Below are 21,811 nucleotides of genomic sequence, written 5' to 3' on the forward strand. Positions count from 1 at the left end.
AGGAGGAAATTCCTGCTGCTGTCCACCTGACCCTCCCCTGGCGCAGCTCAAGGCTATTGAACCCCACCTTTAAATTCTCTGTTGTCTTTTCACAGCGCTGCAGGCCTGGTTGGGCTCTCTGACTAGAGCTGAATTGCTTTCACCGCATTTGGGATAGAAACCCAAAGTCTGTTGGCTGCATTGTTATAACAACCAGTTAAAAGCGCCAGTGACTAGGAGGAGGAAGGTTCTTCCTCCCACGAAATCCCCGAACAGAAGGGACTCCCCAGCAGCAGCAGAAGGAAGCTCTGATGTGAATCACTTCCTGCAGTCTGATGCTCAGCGCGGGGTTTTGCTGGGCAGGGCTCTTCTGCCTCGGCTGTGCTCGGTGAGCCAGTGTACGAGCACTCAGCTGGAGAGGCGAGGGGAGAGAGGGGAGGAGTGGCAAGATAAGCATCGACAAAACAGGAGTGAGTCTTTCCCGTGTGGAACATTCTCCTATAGGCTCCTGTGCTAGGTGAGAGGGACGGCAGCGAGAGAGCCCTCCCCAATTGGCTGCTCACGCGGTGGCACCATCGCTGATGTCACCCTGGCAGCCTCCACACCAGACTCTCTTTGGGGGCTTTTCTTTCCCGGCAGAACGGGCTGAGAGAGAAAAAGAGAAAAGAGTGATGCTGAAAGTGCTGCCTTCCATCCCCTTCTGTGAGAGCCGCTGATAAATCCCCAGAGCTCCTCCCAGCAGGGCAGTCGGAGCGAAGTTAATGCGAAATTAGTGGCGGGGGGGGGGGGGGATTAATTAGATTTCAGCGCTTGTGCACGAGAGTGACGGGTTCGTGAGGAGCGGGCGGGGAGAGCTGCCGCACATCCTTGCGCTGCTGAGTTCATGAGGAAGGGAGATGCAGTGGCACGGGGAGGATTGGAAAGTCGGGAGCATTTGGAAATAGATAATAGGATAAACGTAAGAAAATAAGGAGAAAAGGCAGAAAAGAAAAGATTTCCTCCCAGCCCGTGTCTGCCAGAACTCTCTGACTGGGGTTTGTGATACTGAATGCTTGAAACATGGGAACATGTGGATTTTGCCCCAAAGCACTTGTACGTTGTTGCCGCTGTACGCACCCAGCTGAGCATCACATTTGCATGATTTGTATAATTGGCACAGCCACTGCCAGCCAAAACCACACAGACTGCACAACATCCCCTTTCTCTTACCAGTTTATTTTGCTCTCCACCCCTTTCTGCTGCATTTGATCTTCTCCAAGTGTTCGGGATTTTATTTTTTAATTGGGCTAGAAATGGGAATTGTGTGTTTGTTTTCCAGGATGAGTACTTGAAGCAGCAGGTGCCTTTATGTGGAAATATTAATGTGCTGTAGAAAAATGTTAATGACCTTAGTTAAAGGCAAAGGATTTCTATAATCCTTTCATGTAATGATCCCAAATACCAAGGATATTTTTTCCAAATTCTCAGCCAGTGGAGATAATTTTAGTGTCAGCCAATTGCATGCTAATGTGTGCTCTCTAACCTGTTCTGGTGCGATTTATTTTGGATTATATGCTATGTCTGCCTTAGTTTATAAAACCAGCTTTAATGACCCATGAAGCAATTACTGAATTTATATTCCTATAGAAGAATATTCCTATGAGACTCAAATTTATGTGGAGTTCCATGATTTCTGATGGGCTGGTTTTCTGGGCCATATCTTATGGCAGTAATGAGGTGATGGTCTTTAGTCTTAAATTACTGAACTGGATGTGTCAGCATGCTGAGTCAGTGAGCATATTTTTAATCTCTGTTTTTCATAAAATTAGTATTTCCCATTTATCTCTAGTACAACAGTATGTTTATTCAGTGGGATCAGGCAACGGGAATGCTGCATGAGCTGTGCCACGAGGATAAGGATCTGAAAACCCATTGTGTCATTTCTGCAGTGAGTTGATATTGTGGAGTCTCACTGGAGAGCAGTGGGTCTGTGATATAAACTTGTTGGTGGTGACCCAAACTGGGATTGTGCCAAATTCTCCTGCGCAGGGGAGGTGGAGTCTTGGACATCTCTGTGCACGGGGTGTGAGTGATTCCAAGTGGGATGAGTGATGCTGCCATGTTCTGATGCTTTCTCAGTGCACACACAGAGCCTGGGATAAAATCTGTCCCTCAACATTCTTATCAGTAAGGAAATGTACATTGTTTTCCAGGCAAAATCCTTTGGCCTTCCCAGGCGTCCCATGGAGAGCAATGAAAACCATGCTGGTAAGCCCCACATGCTTTTATCGCATGCAGCAGGGCAGTGAGCCAGAAACTCAGTGATGATCTCTGGAGGTCAGGCAGAGCCATTAGAATATGGGTTGGACAGGATCATTTAAACCTCCAACACACCAGTAAATACCTTCATGTTTTGACTTGAAGAGAAATGGGGCTTGATTAACGTTCACATGCACTGGGCTGCTTTCTTCCTTAGAGCTTCCATTATATTCAACCAGCAGCTGCTTTTCCTTTTTCCTGAAGGGAGTTTCTATGGGTTTTTGGACAGCTTGTTAAAATCTGCCTAAATATTTGCTTTTCCCATCTCTGCCTGGATTTGCTGACAGCCTGGCACAGCCTTTGGATGGATGAGTTGCCTCATGCAGGAGAGCTGAACTTTCACGTGTGTTGGCTGTGACATCACTGTGCTCCCTGGGCTCCCTGTGACAATGTCCTCAAGCTGGGTCACATTCCAGGCTCCTCTGAAGGTCCTGAAGGAGCAGTGGATGCTTTCCAGCATCAGCATCTGTCAGAAGACAAACGGTTTAAAACATGAGGAAGAGAAGCTGAGGCTTCTGGACAGGCTGGGTTAGAGTCCCAGTAAGCCCAGTTTGTGCTACACCTCACCCTTCATTGGGAGTTGCAAATTCAGCAGCACCAAGCAAAGGCTTCTTTCTGTAGGAGGTGTGTGTGAAATATCAGCAGCTGGACTGATAAGGGACATGGCTCAGGTTCCCCGTGCACAGTCTGTCCTTTGTGGAACCTGAGGCTGCCCAGGCCAGCTCTCTGGACCTCAGTCAGAGCCTGCTGAAGCACACAGCGAGCTCTCCTCTGTCCCCAGTGACCTCTGGGGCTGCCATGGCCATGCAGAGCCTGGAGCAGGGCCAGGGGGAGCTCCCACTGTCCCAGTGCAGCCGTTGGGGTGAGGGACAGAGCCCTGGAGGCTGAACTGGCAGCTGTTGTTCCTCCTGTGTCTTGCTTGTGCTCCGCAGCTCCAGCCTGGAGTGGGCTTTGCTGCGTCTGGCACAGGGAGCTTTCAGTCCAGCTCTGCCTGCAGATAATCTCAAAATCATGAAATATCCTCAGCTGGAAAGACCCACAGGGACCATTGAGTCCAGTCCTGGCCCTGCACATGCTCAGGGTCATGGCCCTCCCTGGTTCCTGCTGCACCCTACCAGTGCATCCCTAGCCAGCCCTAATCCAGAGATGGAGATTTCCTGCCCCAAGCTCACATTTGCCTTTTGTTCCTTGAACCTCTACTCCCTAGCAACTGCTCACAGGGATTTTCCCCCACCCCATGTGTATTCTGACAGATAATTAACCTTTCAGAAGCTTGATTAACCAGGAGCTGCAGCAGCCCTTCCTGATACAGCCACAAATTCCCTGGAAAACCACATTTTCTCTCATCCCAGCTTGATTTTTAAAAGAAAGTGTCAATCAATCAACACTGATTCTTCATCATATGACCTTTGTATGTGTTGATTCTGAGTAACATGAAGACAACATCTGGCTTGTGACTAGTGGCAATTTATTGTTTTTAAAAGCTTTTTTTTTTTCCTAAATCACCTATAACTTGGGTAAAACTGACGCTGTATTTTTTCAGAGCCGTGGAGATATTTTAGTGCTCCTATTTGGAATGGTTCAAGGGAAGTCTGCAATTCTAGTGGTGATTTTTTCCTTTTCCTGAGATGGGGGATAGTTTGAGATAAAAGAAAATTTCCCTCAGTGCATAGACTATATTGTGTTTCACTTTGAGGATAAGAACAAGGAGATTCAACTCAAGATGAAGGGGCATAAAATGAGTAAAGTCTCTTTCTCTTTGCATGGTTGTTGGAGTAAAGAATAAGGTGTCATACACATTTGTAGCATTAGGCTCAGACAGGGAAATAAGAAATAGGATTTGGCCTAAAGATGCTTCTGTAAAGCATTTAATCACAGCAGCCTGGACAGCCTTGTGTCATTAGGTCCTGGTTTTTCCCACTGTATTTTTGCTCTGTAAACACTGTAGGGTGGGATAACACAGACTTTTATAAGGCCATTTATACATAAATAGGATATAAAGTTTGTCACAGCTGTCTGTGCTGAGCTTTAGTCTCTTGCAGGGTGCTGGTAGATGCTTAAATATTCTGACATATGTTCTGACCTTTGATTTTCCCTGGCCAGGAGCAATCACCCAAAGTGTTTGCATTGCCAAAGGTATCGCTGTTGCTTTCCCTGGGCTGCAGCTGTCTTTATCCTCCCACCTCTGCCACTCCAAGCTTTGTTCCAAGACGGATGTGGAGTCCCCTGGCTTTAACCAATGAGCAGCTTCTTGTGTTTGTGCTTTCCCAGGTGCTCTCCTAGCCTCAGCAGCATCTCCCAGCTCCCCAGAGTCCATTACTGCCCTGAGCTTGCCATGGGCTGTTCTTTCACTGGCTGACTGCTAAAATAGCTCTGCTTCAGAAAGGTCATTTTCCAAGGATTTAAAGGGAAAGTTGCAGATATATTCTGATAGTTTAGAATCTGTTATGCCCCAGGTTTGCTGAGGAAGGTGAACTCCTTGAGGTGGCTGTAGCAGAGCCATGCCAGCCCTTGAGCTTCTGTGCTCTCAGTTTCAGCAGAGCAATGCAGGCTTTACCCCCACCCCTGCCTGAGGGTCTCTGCAGCTGAGCCCCCTCTTTAGTGGCTTCTTCTTCTCTCTATCAGGGTCTGTCTGACAAATCATAGAATGTTTTAGGTTGGAAGAGACCTTAAAGATCATCCAGTGCCACCCCCTGCCATGGGCAGGGACACCTTCCACTATCCCAGAGTGTTCCAAGCCCCACCCAACTTGGCCTTGGGCACTTCCAGGGATCCAGGGGAAGCCACAGCTTCTCTGGACAACTTGTGACAGGGCCTCATCACCCTCACAGGGAAGAATTTCTTCCCAATATCCTATCTAACCCTTCCCTCTGGCAGTGGGAAGCCATTCCTCCTTGTCCTGGCACTCCATCCCTTGTAAATTGTCTCTCTCCATTTTCTTGTCTGTCCCTTTAGGTACTGGAACAGCCCAATTAGATCACCCTGAAGCTTCTCTTCTCCAGGCTGGACAATCCCAATTCTCTCAATCTTTCCTCACAGCAGAGCTGCTCCATCCCTCCAATAGGAGGATGAGGAAACAAAGAAAAATTAAAAAGCAAAGCCTTCTTTGTGCCCTGGATCACACCTCTGTTTCCTTGCCATGGATCAGGTCTCTGTTCCCAAGTGCCAGGAAATTGGATGCACAGCCTGCTGGAGGCAGGCACACCAAGAATTTGGGCCTCTGTAAGATGTCTCAAGTTGGGAATCTTAATTGCTAAGCCCTTTTGAAACCCTTGCTGTAAACACTTCAGGATTTTTCCTGTCAGGAGGGGCGTCTGGCCATTGGATTTCTATTGTGCCCCCTCCCTCTAACATCAGGACCTTCAGAAGAGCCCTTCCTGACAGTGGTGGTGAGTGCTGGGGTGCTCTCAGCTGTTATTTCTAGGATCAGCTGCCTGATTTGCTGATGCAGATATCCCTGGATAAACAAGCAGGCTGGCTGGAAGGTGCTGCCCTCCAGCCCAGCAGCTGGACTATCAGAGCCAGTATTTCCAAACGTCAGGGGGATCCTCCCAGTCTGGAATGTGAGGCTGTTTGCTCTGGCTTGCTGCTCCCTGACCAGACTTGTGTCTGGGGCTGGGCTCCTCTTGAGTTTATCTGTGCTTAGGTGTTAATTCGGGGTAAAGGATTATTTTGTTCAGAATCCAATGGAATTTTCAAGACCTGAAGGTTTCAGAGCCTCTCAGTCTCCTGATGGGGCTGAGCTGACAGGACTGGTCCAGCTCAGAGCCTCTGCTCTGTGTCTGTGAGCAAGCGGAAGGAGGGCACTGCAGAATGACTCAGTCTGGATGAATTGTTCTGGCAGGGCCTGACCCTGATGTATTCAAGTTTATCCAGGCATAGCTGAATGAAATGGAATCGTCTGGAGTCCTATGATGATCTTTGCTCAAATTACAGTGAGGTTTCTTTCAGTGGAAGTCTGATATTTAAGTCCCTTTTATTCCTTTACTTTATCCAAGGCTTATTCCCTTCCTTTCTCCCAATTTTTAAGGTTGGAGGGCCATACAGGTGCTGCTTTATCTTTCCACCAAAAAAAAGAAATAAAAAATTAAAACATAGAAGAAACCTGAATGTTTTCAGCATCCACAAATTCCCAGGCAAAACATGTGTACCTTCAGCTGTTCACTGTGGAGTTCAGTAGAGAGCATCAAACCCCCAAAGTGTTTTGGAAATAAATATATTGTGAGGTGTATAGAAGCGTTGGGAAAATGATTTCAGAGGTTGCTTAGGATTTCTCCTTTTCTTTCTGCACTAGAAATGAAATAACATTTGTCACGAAGGTGGAAGGAATCCTTCTTTCCTCACAGACAGGCTCCTGCAGGAGCATTAGTTCTCTTTTTTTTTGATCTGCAGTAAAGGAAGTTCTTTTTTCCTCAGCTGTGAGGAGTGAATAGCAAAGTATGGCTGTTTGCAGTAGTTCCTCTTTTGGGATGACTTCCAAGGGTTTTACTGCTGTGCTGCCATGAGAGAGGGGCAGCCTGAGTTAAAGAGGGAACATAAAAGAAGGTCAGAAGCTTCAGTGGACTAAAATAGGAATAGAGACTTGGCATCTGTCAAGGTCAGCACAGCAGCAGGAGACAGTCTGAGGAAAGCACCATGTGGGGACAGCAGGCACTCCCAGAGCTCTGTCAGCAGTGGCTGTTCCATCAGTTGGGGCTCATGATGTTTTAAGGGATGTGTTTGGAGCAGGCTCAGCCTGATTGTGGGACTGTCACCCCCCATGCCATGGGTTTGCATTTCCCATGGAGAGTACAAGCAGCTGCGATGAAAGTGTGAATATCAAACTGGTGGTAGCACAGAGAGCTCAGCAGGGCTTAGTTTTGGTGGAGAAGATATGTCCTCAGTCAGTGTAGATGAGTAATTATGGGGAGGCCCTGGCACAAGTTGCCCAGAGAAGCTGTGGCTGCCCCTGGATCCCTGGAAGTGCCCAAGGCCAAGCTGGGTGGGGCTTGGAGCACTCTGGGATAGTGGAAGGTGTCCCTGCCCATGGCAGGGGGTGGCACTGGATGATTTTAAGGTCTCTTCCCATCCAAACAAGGCTGTGATTCCATGATAACTGCCTTCTCCAGCGTGGTCCTGGCTGGAGACTTGAGAGCAGCTGGGCAAGGCACAAGTGGCAGCAAGGCCAAGTGTTTGTCCACATAGCAGGGACAAGTGTGGCCAGCAGCCATGTTACCCCCCCAGAGGGGCCCCTCATTGTGTCCAGGACATCATCACAAAGCTGGCCCTTCTGGATAATTGATTAATTACTCTCATTTTATTAGGCAATGTATTAAGTAGGGTTCAGTGCACAAAAAACTCATTAACTGGGGCAATCAGGGACAAGCACAAGGAACACATGCAATTTGATTTTCCCAAGGGTTGCAAAATACCCTCACATACACACAAAACCCCTTTGAAGTCCCAAGGCATCCTATCCTCCAATCTGGAGGAGCAGCACAGCTAAACTGCTCCACCTAGGTCTGGCTGCCCTGCAGAAGGGCTGTCAGGACCCTGCCTTGGGAATTATTGGGGCTTTTACTCTGACATTGGGATGATCACAAATAAAAGATACTTGTAAAGTTTGCTTTAAAGCTGTGGGAAGAGTTGGGAGTCCTCTCCACAGCCCCCTGAAGGAGCAGGTGTTGTAGAGAATCCAGAGAAGGCACCAGGATGATCAGAGGGATGGAGCAGCTCTGCTGGAAGAAAAGGCTGGGAGAGTTGGGATTGTTCAGCCTGGAGAAAAGATGCTTTGAGTTGACCTCATTGTGGCCTTCCAGTGATTGGAGGAACATAAAAGAAAGATGGAGAGGAAGTTTCCAAGGGCCTGGAGTGCCAGGACAAGAGGGAGTGGCTTCCCACTGCCAGAGAGAAAGGTTAGATGGGATATTGGGAAGGAATTCCTCCCTGTGAGGGTAGGGAGGGGCAGGGGTGGAATTTCCAGAGAAGCTGTGGCTGCCCATGGATCCTTGGAAGTGTCCAAGGCCTGGCTGGAGCACCCTGGGATAGTGGAAGGTGTCCTTACCCCAGGCAGCGGGTGGAACGGGTTGATCTTTAATGTCCTTTCCAATCCAAACCATCCTGTGACTCCATGGTGGGAATGGACACAAGTCCTTAGCCCAGGCTTGGAATATAGTTCTGCCAAACTTAATTTAGGTAGGAGGTTCTGACAGGGTCTGGGTAATACCAGAGTGCAATAACTCCCTAAGAAACCCACCCTAATCCCCATCCTCCCAACTCATCTTCATGCCCACCAGAGCACTGCCTGCTGCAGCACAGACCAAATGGGAGCTGGATCGCAAATCCTCTTGGCAAATCTTTGTCTGGCTTGTCAGGAACTGGGGTTGGCAGCCTTTTGTCAACTGTAAATATTCTGTAGAGACTGGGACCATTCCTGATGGAACTGATGAGCTGCAGGGTGGGCTCTTCCCCCATTGACATCCGTGCTCTGCAGTGGAGAACCATTGACTTAATGCAGTGCTGAAAGGTAATTTTGCTGTTCAGGGTGATGGATACAACTCAGGAACAAGGGTAGAAAATGGTGTATATTTGTAGGCCTCTCATCAAGATATATGAACTATAGAATGAAATGTTTTCCCAGCAAAAAAGCTGAGTGTGAGAACTGCTGGCAGATTGGAGCAGGGCCTGTGCTGGGGCATGGAGAGGCAGCAAAGATGGATACAGCAATTATGATGAAGGCAAAATCTGCTGACAAATTGGCTGGTTCCCCTTTTTCCTCTCAGTTAGGAGTGACAAATGGTTTCATTTATATTACTTCCTATATTAAACAACAGCATGGCTGAATGCCTGAAGATCCATCTATGAATAGATTTTAATGTGTTTTCTTTTGAGAGGTTCCCAGTGAATTTTGCCTTTGGTTCTAGTCTGTTAGGTCCCTGCAATGTGGCATTTGCAAGAAGGAAGGATTGCAGTGCAATTAAAATTCCTTGTTCTTTTTCTTTCTCCTTACTGGAACTCCTATGTGAGGAGTGGATTGTTTCTGTTTGGAAGATCCAATTAAGATTCAGCACTGAAAACCTTAGAGGTGGCCTTTACAAATCAATATTGGTGGAGCAGGAGTGCTGCAGGATGTCTTATTTATTTCACATTCTTAAAGAATTTTCACTTGATATGACAATTAGAAATATCATAAATATATATAGGAATAATCCTTTGGTTTACAGTGCTGAAAATGTTGCCAGTACTTTCCAAAAATGGGATTAACCAAATATAACTTGCTCTCTACACAGAAGAATGCAGAGATTTTTCTCAGTAAATATTAACATTTTAGTGAGCTCTGATTCAATTCTCCCAGACAGTGTTGAAAATTTTAATCAGGTGTTATTTTTAACTGTGGCTACAGAAAGTAGCTAATTTCTAGAAACAGGAGGATAGTGAACAGAAACTGTGAGCACTGCTTTTGTTGGATTTGGCTTTGTCTTCTTTGGATTTACCCACTGACACATCCAAGTTTTTCTCAATGTGTCTGTTTATCAAAAGCAGCCCATGATGAATCTCCGTGAGTAATTTTGGTCTGTGCTGTGTTGATGAGTGTTCAGCACCCTGAACCCACCCTGGTGTGAGTCCCTGTGCCAAACACCCCCCACCCCTTTCCAGAGACCTGCTTGTAACCCTAAAATCTGACAATCCTGAATATCCTGCTCGCCTCCCTCTGTAAAATCGGCACAAAGGGATTTCTTTCCTCCCTTGCCTTCTTTGTACTGTGGAGATTTGGGCTTTGGGGCAGGGGCAGCCAAGGGCTTTGGGCACAGGCAGCACCAGTGACAGCCTAGTTTCAGTTCTGTCTCACCATCAATGGACAGTAGAGTTGTGTCAGCTCCAGCTCCTCGGGAGGGGGACACAGGCTGAGCCGAGAGTGCTCTGAAACCTCTTTTGTGGCCACACTGATACAGCAGTGCATCCTCTGACGCTGGTTTTGTTGTTTCTGACAGGGATTTGTGCAAGACTTCACAAATGGTGCACATCCAAGGGCATTCCCCTCAGGTTTTTCATTTATTTAATTGATTCATGTAAGTCCAGCTCTCTGAGAGCAGAAATTCCTCAGTAACACAGAAAACAGAACCAATCCAAGACAAAGGCCGATTTCAGGAGAGGCTTGGCAATGGGTAACCAAGGCAACGTGGCCTGCTTGGAAATCAGTGCTTGCAGCAGCCCCCCATTTTGTGTGCAGAATGGTCAGCATTAAAAATTAGGGAAGACAAGGTGAGACATCTGAGGCAGACAAACTCATCAGGCAGGGTGTCAGTGGTGCTGTGTGGGAGCTGGACAAGGTAGGGATAGATGGTCATTGCTGGTGGAGTCATTGCTTCACAAGTGGTGAAAGAGTCTGGTTCTGCTAATCTAGAAATAAAAATAGAGACTGCAAGATTTTTTGGCTTAAGTGGTCCCAGTCTGCTCTGTTTTTACAATGTGAATCTTTGGCAGAACTCAGACAGCAACTGTTTATGAACAGAGGGGGGAAATGCAGCCCAAAGCCTTCCCTGAATGGGAAAATTCCTCTGGGTCTGATTTGAATTGCTCAATTGGACATGGGGATAAACAGGAGGGAGACACAAGGAGTGTTTTAAGCCATTTTTATATTCCCATCATCTGTTAAAAGCCCCGGGGGTAAACAGGTATTGTGGCTGCTTTAATTTACATTCACACTGTGATGTCCTTTGGCTGATCATGTATTTCTTATCTCTGAATTTCCCTTCAACATCTCTCCTGGTCAATACAGAAGTTGTGATTTTAGGCTTATAGGGAATGATCTGTGGAGTAGGGAGATTATCTTGTATAGATGTATCTGAACCAGACCTTAGCTTTGGGGTTTCTTACAATTGCAGGGTGTTGGCCTCTGGCCCAGCCAGTCCTTCTGAATCAGCATTTCCCAGGGCTTTCCTGTGTTTATGTGGGGACAATCAGATTTCCTGGGAGATGGGCTCAGCTTTGCACCAGCACATATGGAAACTGTGACCCCTGGAGCTGACCCAACAATGCTGAATTCATTTCACACGACCCCATCCAGGTGCTGCGGAAGTTGTGTCAAACCCAGGCCCAGGGGCCGAGTCAGAGACCAAGTACAGCTCTGTAGGTACCTCATGGCCAGGTTGAGCTGGTCCTGGACACCTGAGAATCCCTTGTCATGCCTTTGTCACACTGCTGGCCAGTGGAATAACATGCCACCAGCAGCACAGCTTTAGCCTGCTGGAAGTGGATAAACAACTGATAAACTGCCTGGAAAAAGGCATTAGGGGAGGGGTCTGTAGCCACTGGGTTTTATTGCCCAGTGCTTTTGTCACATAAAGTGAGCCCAATCTTTCATTGTGCAGCAATGGGTGACTGGCTGCTTCAGCACCTGGAGAGTGAAGGGGTGGATGGTTGGGCTTTGTCTTTAGCTGGGCCTCGTTTCAGTGAAGTTTAAGCTAAAATTCAGTGATCTAGAGTGAGAATTGCATGGAGAGGAGGGTGTGTGGGTGCAGTGGAGCTGATGGGAGCTCCCAGCCTGCAGGATGGCGACACTGAGCCCCGATGGCTGCAGGAGCTCTCTAACCTCTGAAGAGCTGCATTCTGCTGCCATTGCTATAGTAACTTTCTGCCTCCTGATTTTGTTATGAATGGCAGTGGGAAAGCCTCGGTGCCGGCTCCAGCTGATGCCCTGCTGTTCCAAACATCCTCACAGCTCGCTTTCCTTTTTAACCCCTGAGTGCCCGGCGCTGTTTAACCGGGCGTTCCTTTGTGAGCTTGTGCTTTCTCCCTTTGTCCCCGCGCACTCCACAATGAACCGTATGTGCACGGCACACAAAGAAGGGAAATTTGGGGGCTTTGTACAGTTGGATCTTTGCAGGAGGGAATGCTGGTGGGCATTCTGGGGAGGCAGCAGCTTACAGTGGTGTTTTTGCAGGATGAACTAGAGCCGGTAGGTTCAGCAGCTGCCAGTGCTCTGAAGACCGACTTTGTGCTCCTTCATCACTGTGCAGACGTCCCCTCTCCAGACACAATGCAGCTCTTTTCCTTCTGCCAGCACTGCTCTTCGTCTGGGGGCTGCTGCTGCTGCCATGCAAAACATCAGAGATTAAGGATGTGGGTCCTGTAACCGGTGGGAGCAGAGGGTCGATGTCATCTGTGCCATTTAACAGATGTGTCCCACCGAAGGGACGAGGCTTGTTCAAGTTAAAGGAGGAGAGACTCCTCCAGAACTGGGGAAGGAGCTCAGAAATTGGCCCTTGCTGTCACATTAATGGCCTTTGTTTAGGACAGAACTCAAATAACCTTGGAAATGACCCAGTGCTAAAGGCTGCACACACACAGGGACTCCCAAAGAACCGTGATGGGAGAGAAAGTCACAGGTGAGAGAGACTGAATCATCTCCAAGGAGGGGACAGGTTTCCAGTGACCATGTTCCTTGTGTTCTCATAAGGAATCTAGCCCAGCCTCCCCATTTAATTATTCCTAGAGATAGTGGTGACTGTTTCCTCCCAGCACCCTGCAATTTATCCTCAGTCAGAGCATCTTTTCTATCAGACCTGATCATTTATTCCCCCCAGGTACTGGTGAAACATTCTTCAGTATTTGCCTTAACTTGGTTTCTGCTGCTGTTTGTTAGAGAGTGGGAATATATTTTGGGCTCAGGGAATGTGTCCTGCCTTGAATTGAACAAGAGAGATACACTGAAAAATTATGTGCTTTAAAATCCTGCTCCACCAAATTGACTGGACTTTCATGGGTTTTCTGATGTTGATGATATTTCAGGTAACTTTGTTGGTGCTGAGTTGTGTACGTGCTCTTCTTAGTAAATAACTGCCTGCCTTAGCACTAATATTTCTTAAATCTGATTTTTGGGGTGCTGACTAATTAGTGCCTAATGCAGTAAACATCTTAAGTAATTAATTTTGTTATTATGTCTTTATGTCTTTTTGTTAATATGTCTTTAAGACATATTATGTCTTATGTCTTTTTGTTATTATGTCATATGTCTTTATGCCCACATCTAATTTTCTAACCACTAAAGAATGAATGAATGAAAAGATTGATGTATCAATTTACTCCAGTTATCCAAATATTTATAAAATATTTATTCAAAATGTCTTTGCAGGTAATTAAGTGATTCTTAAACTGCAGCTCTTAATTTTGAAGTAAGAACTTTCTCTGCAAACCTTTCCTTTGATCCTACAAAAGTACAATTCAACCTGCTTGGCCTCCAGAGGAGATGATCCCTATCAGATGGAAACCTGAAACTTTACTTTTCAATTTTGATTCACTCAATTTTATGTAAGAAATTATTTAGACTTGACCTCAGATCTTGAAAACAAAATCCCAGCACACCAGGTCAGGAAAGGCTGTTTTGCCCAAAATGTAACAGAAATTCTGCATCTCCTGGTACTGCTCCCCTCCAAGAGTTAGTGATACCCTCTGTTTTCATTTCAACAGGGGTTTTGGGTGATTTCAAACAAATATTTCCATGTATAAAGCACATATTGAAGGGAATATACAAGCAACTTGTACTCTTTTTGAAACACTGCTACCAAGTTTATGGCATGCTAAGGCAGCATCCGGATACTCCCATCCTCTCTGTGGCCCATTCCAAGTGCTCCAACTCGGCAGCAATGGAATCACAGGGATGTCTAGTTTGTCAGGAGTGCTTCTGCAAGGTTATGGAGAGGAAAAGCAGAGCCCAGGCAGGAGTTAACTCTCTGAGTGATCTGGGAGGCAAAGACATTTATGAAATAAAAGCTTGTAATGCAGTTTAATAAGATTAAATTTATTTAATAAGTGCAACATGAGGATGCTTTCCCCTTCATTGCAGCAGCAACAGCAATGCCCCAGGCTTTGTGCAGAGCAGCACAAAGAGATCTGAGGCTTCAGGGCTGTTAGTCTGTTTAGTCCCTTTTCTTACCATTGAAGCTGTTCCTGCCTGGAAATAGGGGCTGGAAACTGTGAGGGCAGAGCAGTGGTGGAGGAGGATGCCCAAACAGGGCTGGCTGCACACAACAGGAGCCAGGCCCAGTGTCTTGCTCTGTCCCAGGCTGTTGCTGTGGTTGGAGGTGAATTTGAATTTCTATGCCTCATTTCCCATGTGTACAGTGAGGCCAATAATGCTGCCTTTGTCTGTGGGACTGTTTAAAATGTAATGAGATGAGATTTTCAGAAATGAAAAATGGTTTTGGGGGCTGTGTGCAGGTCTGGGATGAAGGCTTTGCAGAGGGGCCTGGGCTCTTCTGCTGGGCAGCATGGCCTGATTGGGTTTTCAAGCTGTGTCAGCAAAATGAAGAACCTGAGCAGTGCTGAAACAGCCCAGGACACATCATTGCATGAAACTGAAGCTTGAAGCTTCTTCTTAGCTTTACATCAAAATTCAGCAACACTAAGGTATCTTTCCAGTTAGCACTGGCTCTCCCAGACATCACATGTGGAGAGGAGAGAAATCTTTGTGAAACAAGAGAGAGAAGGGAAGTTTTCCTTTTATGGGGTTTAGTGACTTGGTTGATTTTTTGCTTTGATATTTACAGTACAAAATTTTCAGCATGAAATTTTCAGCATGAAGTTTTTGTTTAACTGTTTGTCATCCCTGTTCTTCTTTCTGATATTGAACCAAATCCCAGTTCCCTGGGAACACTGATCATCAAGAAAATCTTTGATTGAGGCCTTTGGAAAAGGCTGCTGCTTCTTCGTATGTTTATAATATTATACAGCTCATGACCTGCTGCAATAATAAGCTGAAGCATATATGAAGTTTTAGTTCTTTCTGTTTCACTTGAAAATGTTGCAATGCTTGAAAATGCTTTGTGTAGTTATTTCCAATTTTTTCCAGTTGAAAAAAATGTATCTATCTGGCACTATGGCCCAGTTTAGCTACAGCCATTGGATTTCCAGTGTAGCAGTTCTTTTTTCTCTATTACTGCCTCTGATTGGCAGTAATTTTTATTGCAGAATAGAGCAGGACAGTCTGTTTACTTCTATTGATGGAGTCAAGACATTTTTCCTCTCCTTCACCTAGGTTCACCAGGTCAGTGATTGTGTGCATGTAAGCCAGCAGGGCATCCAGAGCTGTTTTTCAGAGCCTACCTGTGCAGACAGGTGCCCTGTGTTTAAAATAGGCTCTAAGCCATTCCCAAACACAGGTGTAGCTGCTTAATGCAGCTTAATGGTAAGATGCTTTTGCACTATGAACTGGTAGAGATTCCAACCAGTGAAGCTGATGAACAGAACCATGAGCACAAGCAACACTTTCTGAACTCACCTGGGCATTTTCATCCAGCATCCCTTCCTCCCTTGGGGCCTGATGGGCCCTCCCCCTCTTTTCTTTCAACTTGTAGAGCTTAGATATGCACAGTGAATTCCTTACACGGGAGAGGGGAAGGATTTCTGTGCTGGTGGGATGTGCCTGTGTGAATGTGGGATGAATATTCTCAGCTCTGAACCAAGTGTGGATTCTGTCGCTGCCTCTGGGTGCTCAAAACTGGCTCCGGTGCCCAAGGAAGCCTTCCCTGAGCCCAGCATCCTGTAATGTTACTATCACATGGCAGGTGATGTCCCAGGATATCATTATGTTATATTTAAGTATTTTTGTTCCAATAAAAGGCGAGGTGATTTCACTGAATGGGAAGTGCTGCTCTAGAATTGATAGGGAAGAGCAGGGACAGGAGAGAGCAATTCTAGAGCAGCTGAAAGGAAAGCTGAAGCTGGGCTTCACCCCTGATGCAGTTACAGTATGTTAATCCAAGAAGAAATTGTTTTTCATGAGCCTGGGCTCCTTCTCCTATTTAATTTACATCTGATATTTTTTTTTTAGTGCTGTTGTGCCCTGTCTCAGAAGAACCCAGGGAGCTGCCAGCACTCAGAGTCAAGCAGGTGAATCACAGGCCAAGCTGTGCTTTATGACCTTTGCCAATATTTTTGACATCATTATTTATTAACTTGGAAGGTGTGTGAAGTCACATGGATCACAGCTCTGGCATGTCTGCAATGGGAAGACCTTATCTGGGGAGATGGGGAGCAGTTAGGAGACCCCAGTTACAGGACATAGACTGATATTCACTCACTCCTCTTTGCTTTTTGGCCAGAGCTTCCTGTCTTGGAAGGTCAGATTTTAAGCCACATTCCAATAGTAAAGGTTGTCATTATCAATTCTGGGTTCTTTTGAGACAATGGTGGAAAAACTTCAGATAATTTCCATGCCCGAAATCAGTGGCTATTTCCTGCCCAGTACCAGCTCCATACAAATGTCAGTGATGGTGAGCCAGAAGCTATCATATTCTAAAAGAGGAGTTTAGAGGACATGTTAATATTTAATGTTGCCTTTTTGTGGTTAGATGGGTAAGTTTTCTTAATGACACTGTCTGGAAGAAGCATATCTCAGTCATCAGCTGTAATTCAGCTGTGGTGAAAATGCCACAGGACATTCATGCATCTCAAGGAAATCAACACTTTTGGAAATTCTGTCTTAAATACTGAACACTTCTGAGAGATTCCTCTTTCTTCTGTCCATGATCATCCTGGGAATAGCAAAGAAAAATCTGATTTTAGGGCGAGCTGGTGCCTTTCACATGCTGGATTAGTAAGGAGAGTTTGACAGCAATGAGGCTCTCCACTCCCTCTGGAAGTCACTGAGAATTGTGGGCATCATTTCCATTTGGGCCTTTGGAAAATCCTCTGGTAATTGTCTCAATATTTGTACTATTGCATGGACCAAAACTTTTTGCATCGACTAAAACCCACTGGCAACAAAATCTGAGTGGCAGAAATTTGCCAGGGCTATTTTATGTTAGCTGTGGTCACTAACATAAAGGAAAAGTGAGGCATAGGATAAACAGAAATAAAAAGGACCGTGGAAAAAAGAGATCTTTGCCTCAGCATTTGAATGGACTGTATTCATTTATCAAAAGACTTTCTGCTGGTCTTTAATGTTCCTGAAATAATGTGTCTCGTCTTTGAGTGCTCACCGCCAAGAAAAGCTGTCAGCCACTCTAGCAATTATCATATCCCAAAGGGAAGTTGGTTAATGATTTCTCTTCTCCAAGTGGACAACTTGGTCTTTCAGATTTTGTGCTCTGCCAGAACAATTTCCAATCCAATGAAGAATTTTAGGATTTGGTGGGATTTTTAATATGCAAGGAATATTCTGGAAATGGCAGTTATTCAGTGCCACCTCTTGATCATGAGCCTCTGCCTTAGAAAATTCAGTTGCAGGGTGGGATGTGGGGAACAGCAATGGGTGAGGCAACACTCAGAAAGAGGGAAGGTGGCTTTCCCAGCTTCTGGCCAGGCAGGGGAGTTATTATTGCAATGGCACATGCAACAAATTGATGCTTTTAAGGGCTGCATAATTTTGTATGCAGTGCTGGTTGCAGAGTTCAGCACAGCCTAAAACAGATCCTTGCTCTGAGCATTGCTAAAATGTTGTTCATTTACATTCAAGCTTTGTTGAGCTTCTCTTTGAGAATCAGAGTGGTTTGGGTTGGAAGAGACCTTACAGATCATCCCCTACAGAGATCCAGGCTGGAGCTCTCTAAGCCATCCCTCAAATTGCCACAGGGGCTTATGCCAGGCTTTCTTTGCACATTTTCACTGGAGAATTGACTCAGTGGAGTTCTGTTACAGAGTTCTGCTTCTGCAAGTACCCAAATTTCACTGGGATCCTGCTTTGCATGATAAATCTTGCACCCACTGAAAGCATTAATAATTAATTATTTGCAATAGGAAGAGCCCCAGATTTGGAAGTTGTTGCTGTCATTTAGTTTAATAATGGCAATTTAATGGTGGAATTTACTGCTGTAATTTCTGTCTGGGTTCTTAATTGTTAAATAATGAAGAAAATTCTGGATTTGCAGCAATTATATCACCTAAGGATGGAAGACAAATAAAGCAAAAAAAGAGCTTATGTTGCCTTGTTTTTTATTCAAATCAAGTTTGATTGTTCAGCCTTGGAAGTAACTGTGAGAATGAAATGGAATAAAGCACCATTAGACATTTCATTCATGAGGAGTGGAATCAGAGAATCCCAGAAGATTTTGGGTTGGAAGGGACCTTAAATCTTACCCAATCCTTCCCCCTGCCATGGGCAGGGACACCTTCCACTGTCCCAGGTTACTCCAGACCCTGTCCAGCTTGGCCTTGAACACTTCCAGGGATCCAGGGGCAGCCACAGCTGCTCTGTAATTCTGTCCACTCTCTCACCACCCTCACAGAAAAGAATTTTTTTTCTAATATCTAATCTAAAACTGCTCTCTGTCAGTTTAAAGCCGCCCCCCTTGTCCTGTCACTCCAGGCTCTTGTTAAAGCTGGGATTTCTTTGGAAGATGGAACAGGAGATGAGAAATCACTGATCACCCTTGGTGTGACACAGAGATCAGTCCTGTGCTCCTGAGTTTTTCCAGTCAGATTCCAGGGCTCTGTGCATGAAGGAAGTCTCAGTATGAGAGTAAAGAGACAATTTTCCCCTTGTTTGACAAGGAGCCAGCCCAATGTCTATCTTTGTGCTCACATTTCCTTTCTATCAGTGTAAAGTTATTTTTGCAAAAGAAAATTGTGCAACCCAGGCTTTTAATGCTGTCCTTCTCCTTGTCTCTGCCAAGGCAAATCCCCAGATAGGGATTGTCTCCTCTCATGGGGTGCCGAGTGCTGAAGGCAGGGAGTACTTATGGCACTCAGACTTTTGTGCAGGAGTATAAAAGGGTCTTAAATTAGGCCAATTCTGCCACTCTCCTCTGCAGTTTCAGGTAAGCGCTCTATTCATCACTTTTCTGGGCTGTTGTTCCTGATGGAAGTCACTTGCTCCAGGGTGTGCGGAGTTTTAGGATGTTAACAAAATCTGAAGATGTGTTTCCACTTCGTTTCCCTCTTTTGTTCCTTTTTTAAATTAATATATCCACGTACCATATTATAAATTTAACTCATTTTCATGTGTTGTTAAGTGGTTTATCTGCAAATAAGCATTCAGCTGATTGTGCTCTGCACACCCCTGTAACTGATATAGCAAGAACTAATTAATGCTCATAACAGGAGCAGAATAAAAAGCTGCTGCATGAAGCTACCAGTGTGATTCCAACTGCCCTGATTAATTTCTAAGGTTGTGTTTAGGTTTCTCCAGTGTTTCCCCACCTTTGTAGGGCCAAGTATGAGCAGTTTTCTGAGGAATTTTCATATTGACGCCAGGTTTATGAAATTCGAATGAGGGTCAGTGTAATTCTCAAAATAATTTATGGGTTCTCAGTGAAAATAGAAACCCTGTGGGATTATTAAACACATGGATTATCAGCTCCCAGTGATTATTCAGTGAAATGTTGTTATTTCCATGCTTAGAGCATGGGCATATCAAGTTGCTGGTTTAATATGCTACTACTCAGGAATTGTTCTGTGTTATTTAGCTGTGAACTCAAATTGAAAAATAAATTCCACCATCCCGTATTTTGTCTATGATAACAAAGTTGATGGAAATCTGATAATACCTGACTGGGAATTCTGGAATCTTAAATGAGGCTTGTGTGTCAGGCATCATAGAGGTTTAATGGGACTCATGTAGGCAATAATTTCTAGTCTGGTCCCAAACCCAGAGCGATTTTGGAGGTCTGAGTTCTCACTGCACTGGCTGGTACATCTTTACTCATGTTAAGACTTTTCCTGGAGGAAGAAATATTTGAGGAATAAAGCTGTGGAATCATGTAGACACATTTAAGTGTTTCAGTTCAAGTGTAACAGAATAAATAGAATTTGCTACAGTTGGGAGTTTTGCAAGATCTGATACTTGGGTTTCATAGGCGGAAATAAAAATTTGTTTATGGAATCGCATCCAGCTGGGACTTTTGCCTCAGCAGCATTTACAGAAGGGATCAGCCATGGGAAACAGGATGCTGAGGGGGGACACCTAGCCAGGTAGAGTGAGAAGGGTGGGGTCATGGGAACCACAATAGAACTATCCTGTATTGGGTCAGGCTTCTGGTTCTTGTTCTCAGCTGGTTCTGGTACATATAAAGTAGAGTTCTGAGTTGGTGATTGGAGCCTGCCCTCAAAGATCGCTACACCTGATTGTGTTTGCCATGCCCCTGGCTCTTTGGATATTACCCTCAGATGATGCAGTTTCTGCATTTGTTATTTGCCATTAAAGATCTTTATTTTTGGGCAAGTTCATTGTACCCATTCCTGTATTTTATGCCACGCTTCCCCTGGCCGAGCCAGATTAGGGATCACAGCGAGCTGGACTGTGATACTTTTTTTCATTGTTTCCTTTTTTTCCCCAGCCTCCATGAAAGGACGATAAAAACAGAATTAGTAGACAGACACTGTGAAATACCCAAAAAGGAGAAGAAAGCCAAAGGAGAATGTATTTTAGCAGTTCAGTAATTTTTTAGAATGCCTGAATTTCCTCTGGGTGATTGAAATCATCTTTGGTTTGATACGAGAGATCAGCCAGAGTCTCAGCAGATCAGCAGACACAGGTGAAGTCTTCAACAGAGTTGCCATAAGCCCAGCTGGAAATACAAACCCCAAATAACTGAAATTCTGCTGAGTGTGTCCTCAAGTGCCTGTGGAAAGGGGAAGCACTTGGAGATGGATATTCAGTGTGAGGTTATCTGTATGTGGTAGGGTTATTGTAAAAGTGACTTTTACCTGCTCTGAGACATTTGGAGGTTTAGTCCTGTCTGCAGGATTTCATTTCTATCTGGATCTCTGAACAGCCTCTGGCTTTCCTGACAGATCCTTCCCACCCTTCCACAGAGCCTGTGCCTGTGGCCATCTGAGCATCTTCCAGGGCTGTGCCAAAGGATGAATGAGCTTGATTCCAGGCTGTCCCTGAAAGCCACTGCCTTCATCTCAGCAAATTGCAGAACATGTCAACACAATCACTCCAAGGCTTTCCTCTTCTGGAGCCTCCACCAACACTTGCCGCAGCTCCAGTGCTGCCTGATCAGCAGTGCTGTGGCAATTAATATTTATAAACCTTGAATAAAGCAGCACTTGTGTGTACCTGAGAGACCATCTGTTGGGCTCCAGTCCCCAAGCAAGCACCTGAGATCAGCATGGCTGTAACCCTGCTGGCTCCTTGGGGATGATCCCAGGAGGGGAAGGAGGTGGGGCTGTTTCCCTGGAGAGCCCCTGTCTTTGGATTCCCCCCTCCTTCATTAGTTACCAGAGCACATAATCCTCATCCTTCAGGGCCAAACTGCAGGCTTTTTTTTTTTTTTTCTTTTAGTCTGGAGTCTTTTATCACTGCACTGTGCATTTATTACTGGGCTTTGCTCAGCTGTGACCTTGGCTTTGGTGGTTTTCCACCTTTTGGATACAAATGCCTTGATTTGGGTGTGGTTTGCAGGGAGAGCTGGCTCTGGGATTATTATTTTTAAAATATACCTCGATTTATTTCTTTTAGTGTTTTTTGGGGTTGTTTTTTTTAATCATGCAAAGGTGCTTGGTAGCCATTTGTCACATATGCCTCTCAATTAACAGTTAATGCATGCATGTGCAAAGATGCCTATCAATGAATAATGCATGGGAATAAGGAGCCTGGCCATTGGGTTTG

Source organism: Serinus canaria, chromosome 22 (assembly GCF_022539315.1).
Source record: "Serinus canaria isolate serCan28SL12 chromosome 22, serCan2020, whole genome shotgun sequence".
NCBI classification, from domain to species: Eukaryota; Metazoa; Chordata; class Aves; order Passeriformes; family Fringillidae; genus Serinus; species Serinus canaria.